This window comes from Nicotiana sylvestris, chromosome 8 (assembly GCF_000393655.2).
Source record: "Nicotiana sylvestris chromosome 8, ASM39365v2, whole genome shotgun sequence".
NCBI classification, from domain to species: Eukaryota; Viridiplantae; Streptophyta; class Magnoliopsida; order Solanales; family Solanaceae; genus Nicotiana; species Nicotiana sylvestris.
The window spans coordinates 12,175,638-12,184,571 of NC_091064.1; the positions used below are offsets into that span (position 1 = coordinate 12,175,638).

The 8,934-nt window shown below is 38.8% G+C and overlaps 2 non-coding genes and 1 pseudogene across 2 annotated transcripts; all 3 read left to right on the forward strand.

Moving 5' to 3' along the window:
• Window positions 1-1,680: 1,680 nt before the first annotated feature.
• LOC138876724 (U2 spliceosomal RNA) lies at window positions 1,681-1,872 on the forward strand. The gene has a single exon (XR_011402061.1). It is a non-coding gene; the product is annotated as a U2 spliceosomal RNA (small nuclear RNA).
• Window positions 1,873-2,013: 141 nt separating this feature from the next.
• LOC138876725 (U2 spliceosomal RNA) lies at window positions 2,014-2,198 on the forward strand (annotated as a pseudogene).
• A 1,232-nt stretch (window positions 2,199-3,430) lies between these two features.
• Window positions 3,431-3,626, forward strand: LOC138876720 (U2 spliceosomal RNA). Its single transcript, XR_011402057.1, has one exon. It is a non-coding gene; the product is annotated as a U2 spliceosomal RNA (small nuclear RNA).
• The last annotated feature ends 5,308 nt before the right edge of the window (window positions 3,627-8,934 follow it).

The following is an 8,934-nucleotide window of genomic DNA, read 5'->3' on the forward strand; positions in this document are numbered from 1 at the left end:
CAGATGAAAATGAAGATGAAGTAAGGTCCTTGATATTAGGGTGTGATGTGCTATGGAAAGCTTAAGAGAAGGGTTGTTTTCGTTGTTGACGAAGATGAAGAAGGGGTGCCTCTGTTCCCAGGTTCTAGAAGAAGCCCCTCCCTTTAGAGGTCTAGGTTTTTTTTTTGATTTTTTCTTGTATATTATGTCTAGGTTTGGACTTTTGAGTTAATGTGTTAAGGGATTGGTTTAATTGGGCTACAAGCAAGATTAAATTGGTCCAAAAACTAATTCTATTCTCTCCTCTTTTTTATATATAAAAATAATATAGCAAACACGATAACTATTAAAAATACTACTTAATCTTACTTAAGAAAATAACTATTAAAATGATACTAATCGTTTAAAACAATCCTATTTTTTGGTATTTTTTTCAAGATTAAAAATGATTTCAAAACCTTAATGAAACTATTTTTTGTAATTTTCATTTATGTGATAAAAAATAATATAAAAGAATCAAAATTAGTTGAAATAACTATATTAGTCCTAAACTAAATATTTAAATACTAAAATATGTAAAATCTTAGGGAGGATCAAAAATCACATATCTACACGATTTGACATTATATTGTTTCAAGTCATACCAAGAGTGGATAACAGTCAGATCTTATATATTTCCAATTTTTGGCACCAGCTTTATAAAATACTTGAATTAGTTGATTAATGGTAAACTGTACATTCTTGATATTACTTTAGACTTGTTCTAGTAAACCATCAAGAATAAGACAGTGAGAGTTGAACGCACCTATTTTGCGTGAAACTCACCTGTACCACTAGACTTTTAGGGGTAGTTTGGTTCGAAGACAAGCTATATTGGGATTAGTTATATTGTGATTAATTATACTTTGATTGATTATACTAGGATTAGTTATCCTAATATTATTTCTTATTGACATTTGATATGTTGTATTAATCATGAGATTATCAATTTTACTGTTTATCCTGCGATTATTGCTCCACCCTCTGGCAGATATAAGTTATCCCGATACTACTCTTAGTCTAAGGATAACTTATCTCAGGATTTGTAACCAAACAATGGATAAAGTGGTACTAAATTTTTATCTCGGGATTATTTTTGCTTATGCATCGTACCAAACGATTCCTAGGTGTTGATAGTATGTTGAACAGGGGCGAAGCCATCTTTTACAAAGGGTGGTCAGTTGACCACCCTTCACCGAAAAATTACAAAAAATTACATTGTGTATATAAGTAAAATATTGATTTTAGATGTATAAATATATATTGGACACCCTTTGTCGGAAATTCTTTTTAGTTCTTTCAACGCTGAACACCCTTAGAAATATTTCTGGCTTCACTATTGATGTTGAAGTAATTTTGTATAATAAACTGTTTTTGGGTAGCACTGTATAGTGTATACTATAGTGTGCTTTAGTGCTTATAATAATGCTTAGGAATAAGCATGAGTAATTAAATTTGCAAAATATTTTTCACTAACTTTAAATTGGTGGTTTCAAGCCCCTTGCTTTTTCGGAGATAAGTTATTTAAGAATGCAAATGAGTTCCTTTCTGGGAAATAACAAGAGTAATATAGTAAGGTCTGTTGACACCACATCGATCAAACCTGAAAAACAAGGACTTGAGATGTAGAATAAAAGAAGAGGCCCATACATTAAGGAAAGCATACCTTTCTCGGCCTTTTGGCTAAGATCAAGTATAGTATCTGTTTTTATCAGTTTAATATTTGATATGTGGGTCACTCATACGATATTAACTCAATTTTTTTAAGGAAAAGGCTCATCAAGGTAGCTTGCTACCTGGGCCTTTGCGCGTCGCCCTAATCTTGCACTATTGCTTGGGCTTGTCGCACCCCACCAAATCAAACTTAGATGTTCTCTGTTCAAGCTTGTGTTGTGTGCTAAAAAAGTTAGAGAAGCTACCTACTCATTGACAGTAAGCATACACCTTTCTCGGCCTTTTGGCTACAAAAGAAGAGGCCCATGCACTGAGTTAAGCATACCTTTCTCGGCCTTTTGGCTAAGATCAAGTGTAGTATCTATTTTTATCAGTTTAATATTTGATATGTGGGTTATCCGCTCACAAGATATTAACTCAACTTTTAAAGGGGAAGATTTGTTAAGATAGCTTGCTATATGCGTCGCCCTGGACTTGCACTATAGCTTGGGCCTGGCGCACCCCACCAAATCAAGTGTTCAAGGCTTCAAGCTGTGTTGTGCTTAACAAGATCGAGAAAATTTTACTTAGATTAGCTCCCTCCCCTCCTGCTGTTGTGTAATGCACATAATAGAAGGGCAGTCCATATCGTCCAAATGTAGGGTGTGTTTGGTATGAATAGAAAATATTTTCATAGAAAATAAGTGGTTTTATCACTTTTTTTTTGTTTAGTTGGTGAGCGAAAATCTTTTTCCGGAAAATATTTTTTAGTGTTTGGTTAGAGAGTATAAAATAATTTTTTATGCTACTCTCCTCACCCCCTTTCCCGTGCTTTCCCCTCCCCCCGCCCTCCAAATACCCAACATTTTCATGACTCTATTTTCTTCAAGAATTTAATTATTCTTATAAAAATTCACACAAACCTAAAAGAAACTAATGTGTTGCTTTATATTTTACGCAAAAATAACATTAAAATTTGTGCTCCATAACTAAAATAAAATACTCTTTTTTTTTAGTTGAAAAAGAAAGTACTATTTCTACAACATGAAAATAAAGTAATCATTTTGTTGAAATGAAAGAAAATAATTTATTTACATCATGAAAAGAAAATACTCATTTTGTTGAAATGAAAGAAAATACTTTTTCTACATTTAAAAAATATACTTTTTTGTTGAAATAAAAGAAAATACTTTTTACTACATCATTTTGTTAAAATGAAAGAAAATACTCATTTGTTGAAATGAAAAAAATAATTTATTTATAACATGAAAAGAAAATACTATTAATAATATTTCTATTTAGGTGGGGGTGGGTTGGTGGGTTTTGGTTGGGATGGGGAATGAGAGGAAGATTGGAAAAGAGTTTTGGAAATTTTTTTCTTTTCTCTTGATAGGATCCAAAATATTTAAGCTAACAAAACATGAAAAAATTGAAAAACATTTTTCGTAAAAAATATTTTCCTTCGTACCAAACACACCCATAATGTCCTGGCCTTTGGCTGTACCTAATGTCGTGTTATTCTTTTTAGCGTCATGTAGTATTTTAACCAAACTGATGTTAATGGTTCATTAATCAAACTGATGCTAATTGATACATTAACCAAACTGATGTTAATTGGTATATTAAGGTTTTCTTTCTGGGAACTACTGGGAAGAGTAATACTATTATATTAAGGTTCATCAATCCCACATTGCTAGAAAAAAACAAACAGAGGGTTGAGAGGCACTATAAAAGAAGAGGCCCATGCACAAAGTAAAACATACCTTTCTCGGCCTTTTGGCTAAGATCAAGTGTAGTATCTGTTCTTATCAGTTTAATATCTGATATGTGGGTTATTAGCTCACACGATATTAATTCAATTTTTTAAGGGGAAAAGTTCATCAAAGTAGCTTGCTATTTGGGCCTTTATGCGTTGCCCTGGTCTTGCACTATTGCTTGGGCCTGGCGTACCCCACCAAATCAAGTTTAAATGTTTAATGTTCAAGCTGGCTTAAGAAGATGAAGAAAATTTTAATTTAGAAGGATGAATATGTAACTATGAAATAGAAATCTTTGGCATGTATATAGAAGAGCAGTCTACATCGTCCAACATTTGATGTTCTGGCCTATTGCAGTACCTAATGTCGTTAATCCTTTAGTGTCACATAGTATTTTAACCAAACTGATGTTAAATGGTACATAAGCTCTTGCATATGTGACTACTCAAGTACATATACAGTGATGTCATTGACTTTGGCTATACTAGTGTCCCGTTAATCCTTCAAAATTGTGATGACCCAATGTTCATCTTATGTTTTAAAACTTGATTCTACGATCTTAAGCCTTAAGAAACTCATTTTTACTCTTTTCGACTTGCGTGCGCTGTCTGGTCGTGTTTCCGAAAAGCTTTTATGTTGAAAGTTGATGAAAATAATAAATTTTGCCTTAAAAGTTGATTTTAGTTGACTTCGGTCAACGTTTTGAGTAAACGAATCCGGACCCATATTCGGTCCTAGTGGGTCCGTAATGAAATATGGGCCCTGAGTGTATGCCCGGAATCGAATACCGAAGTCCCTAGCTCGAGATATGATTTTTTGTTAAAAACTGAAAGACTGAAAATCTAATGGTTTTAAGAATATGGTTAATGTTTGATCTTGTTGGTATCGGGTCCGTATTTTGGTTTCGGAGCTCGGTACAAGTTCATTATGATATTTAAGACTTGTCTGTGAAATTTGGTGAGAAGCGGAGTTGGTTTGACGTGATTCGGACGCCCGATTGAGAAAATAGAATTTTTAAAGTGTTCTTGAGAATTTCATTTGATTTGGTGCTAAATTCGTAGTTCTAGGTATTATTTTGGCAATTTGATCGCGCGAGCATGTAACGAACCGGCTGGCCGTTTCGTGAGTTATAGCCCCGTTTTTCCATTTCTACTTTATTTTGTATTCTTCAGCTATATTTTAATCGTATCGTGTTGGTTGGTTCGGGTCCGAAGTGGTTTCGGAGTGGAATGAGACACTTAGTCTCCTATTCAGAAGCTTAAGTGGAAAAGGCAACCGGATGTTGACTTATGAGTAAACGATCTCGAATTTGGATTTTTATGGTTCGGTTAGCTCCGTTAGGTGATTTTGGACTTAGGAGCGCGTCCGGAATGTGATTTCGAGGTCCGTGGTAGAATTAGGCTTGACTTGGCAAAAGTTGAAAATTTGGCGATTTTGGTCGGCAGTGAAAAATTTGATATCGGGGTCGGAATGGAATTCCGGAAGTTGGAGTAGGTTCGTAGTATCATTTGTGAGGTGTGTGTAAAATTTCAGGTCATTCGGAGGTGATTTGATAGGTGTCGGCGTCTGTTGCGGAATTTGAAAGTTTAAAAGTTCTTAGGCTTGAATCCAAGGGTAATTTGGTGTTTCAATGTTGTTTTGAGTGTTCTGAAGGTTCGACTAAGTTCGTATGTTGATATATGACTTGTTGATATGTTTGGTTGAGGTTCCGAGGGCCTCGGGTGTGTTTCGGGTGGTTAACAGATTGATTTTTGGTGTTTGGAGATAGATGTTGCTGCTGATTTATGAAGTTGCTGGTGTTACCGCACCTGCAGATGGGGAGTCACATGTGTGGTTGGGTAGCCACAGATGCGGAAATGAAAGGCCAGGACTGGAGTCGCAGATGCAGAGGATTGGTCGCATCTGTGGCCCACAGGTGTGAGACCTGGGGCACAAGTGCGATTTTGAGGACTTAAGTGATTTCCGCAGATGTGGATGTTTTGGCGCAGAAGCGGCACCGCAGGTGCGAAAAACCTTGGCAGAAGGTATAAATATAAACCTTCGCGAATTTTGGTTCAATTCCACCTTGAGCTCTAGTACTCCTATCTATGGTGTTTTCCCGTTGTTTTATCAATTAATTAGTGGAATTAAGGGTGAAAATGAGGGGTTAGAGTTTGGGATTTTGGAGAGATTGATTTGAGGATTTGAGGGACCAAATGGAGTCGGATTTTGATAGATTTCGTATGTATGGACTCGTAAGAGAATTGACTTTCAAGTTTTGTAAATTTTGTCGGATTTCGAGACGTGGTCCCTAGGGCCGGGTTTGAACCAATTTCGGATTCTTATTCTAATTTGGTAGTTTTTCTTGTGAAAAATATTCCTTTAGCATATATTGATGGTATTGTACTGATTGTGAATAGATTCGGAGCATTTGGAGACCGAGTCAAGGGACAAGAGCATCACAGATTAGAGATTTGATCTGTTTGAGGTAAATAATGATTGTAAATCTAGTCCTGAGGGTATAAAACTCCGGATTTTGTGTCATGTGAATATTTTGAGGTGACACACATGCTAGGTGACGGGCGTGTAGGCGTGCACTGTTGGGAATTGTGACTTTGTCCATCCCGTGTCTACTGTAAAGTTGAATATTTTGTTGAAACTACATGCTTCTCACTTGTTTTAGAAAGAATTTTCGTAAATCAGACCGGATGCCATGTTTAGGCCTTATGCCAGTGTTGTTTGGACCCTTAGAGGTCTTTTCTTGCTATCCTCTCATTGTTTTCGATTGGAAATCTAAATTCAGTCATGTTTATACTTATTTATTTCATAAGTCAGTCTCTATTACTCTACTTTTGATGCATCATATAAATGTTGTTTGGGCTAAAAATTTGTTATTCTGAGAGCCCGAGAGGCTGTAGAGATTTATGACTGAGTGAGGCCGAGGGCTTGATTTGTGAAGATGTTTATGGGATCGGGCTGTACGCCGCAACATGTTTTACTAATTCGTGACTGAGTGAGGCCGAGGGCCTGATTGATTTATGCCATAATTGGCTTGTTATAGCGCTTGAGCTGAAGGATCCCCTCCGGAGTCTGCACACCCCCAATGAGCACAGGTATCTGCTGAGTGCGAGTGCCGAGTGCTAAGTGACTGGGAGGCATGAGTGACAGTGAGGTTTGCCCGAGGGATTGTATATAAGTGATGGTAAGGTTTGCCCGAGGGTCTGTATATGAGTGATGGTAAGGTTTGCCCGAGGAGTTGTATATGAGAGATGTTTGCCCGAGAGGCTGTTTATGATTTCACCGTTTTTCTCACTTGAGCATTGAACCTTGTTCTAAAACTGTTGAAAGATGTTTTCAAATTGATCCAGGCACCTTGTGTGGAAATCCAGGCGTATTTGGACACGGTAGCGGCTGTTGACTATTCTAGTTACAGATTTTCTCGGAGATAGCAAAGTAGATGCTTGGCGATCGCAGTCCTGCTCTTTTCCCTCTTATCTTCCTTTAGTTGTATTTAGTTATTTTGCAAACTGTGTTAGTCTCGATATTGTCAGACAGATTGTAGTAGATGCTCATGACTAGTGACACCTCGATGTCGGGCTTTCTTTTTCGCACTTTTATTTTGATTTGAACTCCTTATGACAGTTTTATGTTAAATAGCTTTGGGATTTTCTTGAAAATGAAAATATCATTTTGTTTTGGTAATGTGTCAGCTTACCTAGTATCACGATACGCACCATCATGACATGGTTAGTTTTTGGGTCGTGACAAGTTGGTATAAGAGCCTAGGTTACATAGATCTCACGAGTCATGAGTAGGTTTAGTAGAGTCCTGCGAATCGGTACGGAGACGTCTGTACTTATCTTCGAGAGGCTGCAGAACCTTTAGGAAAACTTCACATTCTTGAATTCTTATCGTGCGAATCTGTTGATTCTGGTAACTAAACTTCTATTATTCTATTCTCTCACATATGGTGAGGACACGTGCTACCGATTAGGACGGACGGCCACCAGTACCACCAGTTGCGGCCGTGAGAGGCAGAGGTTGCGGTCGAGGCCGTGGTAGGGGCAAGGGTGTAGCACGCACAATAGCTAGAGCAGCACCTACAAATCCACCAGTCACCCCAATTCGTGATCAAGTACCAGTTGTAGATGCCCTAGCGGGACCAACTCAGGCACTGGTTGTGCCTATTATTATCCCAGGTCTTCAGGAGACCTTAGCTTAGATTCTGACCATATGCGCCAGTTTTGCTGAGGCGGTCTCTGTTACTACTATAACAACTACTTCCTAGGCCGGGAGAGGCACTCAGGCTCCCGCCGCCCATACACCCGAGCAGGTTGTTTAGGGACATCAGACACCGGAGGCACCACCAGCCCAGCCGATTGTACCTGCTCCAAATTATGTTGTACCAGTCATGCCTGATGACGAGCAGCGTAGATTGGAGAGGTTTGGTAGACTTCAGCCTCAGACTTTCAGTGGTGCAAAGGGCGAGGATACCTAGGGTTTCTTGGATAAGTGTAAGAGGATTCTCCGTACAGCGGGTATTCTGGAGACCAATGGGGTCTCGTTCACTACCTTTCTGTTATTGGGAGATGTCTTTACTTGGTGGGAGGCTTATGAGAGGCGTAGGCCTGTTGGTGTAGTACCCCTTATTTGGCAGCAGTTCTCCGTTCTCTTTCTTGAGAAGTATGTGTTGCAGTCCCGTAGAGAGAAGTTGCGCAGGCAGTTCGAGCAGTTGCGTCAGGATGATATAACTATGACGTAGTACGAGATAAGATTTTCTGAGTTATCCCGTAATGCTATCTGGTTGGTTCCCATAGACAGGGAGAGGATCAGGAGGTTCGTTGATGGCCTCACATATAACTGCAGATTCTTATGACTAGAGAGAGGGTGTATGGTGCTTCTTTTGAGGAGGTTGTTGATATTGATCGGGACATAGAGTCGATTCGCCTCCAGGAACGAGTGGAGAGGGAGGCCAAGAGCCCTCGTGGATTCGGTAGTTTTGGTGGTGCTCCTCATGGGGGTTAGTTCCAGCACAGCAAAGGTCGTCCATTCAGACATGCTCAGTCAGCTCGCCCAGTTCACTGTGGTGCATCATCGGGCCATGGTTCTCACAATTCTCATCAAGGTCATTCATCACTTAGTGCCCTCCCAACCCAGAGTTTGTCCCGTGCTCGTTCAGTTCAGGGCTCCTCCATGCCAGGTTCTTCTACCAGTTATCCTGGTGCTAGGGGTTCCCTTCAGTCCCCGTCACCAGCACCAGGGGGTTGTTTTGAGTGTAGGGAGTTTGGGCATATGTGGAGGTAGTGTCATCGTCGTCGTGGGGGTCCGCCTCAGTAGAGGAGTCAGCCTTTGACCTCAGCACCGGTTGTAGACATGTGATTTTTGACCCTCCCCAAGATCTTTTATATATTAGCGTAAAATATTTAATTTAGGCATAATATAGATATTTTAAGTAATTTTGACTCTTTCACTTTATTTTAGTACAAGAAAACAAAAATTACAACAAAAAATAATAATAATATAATAA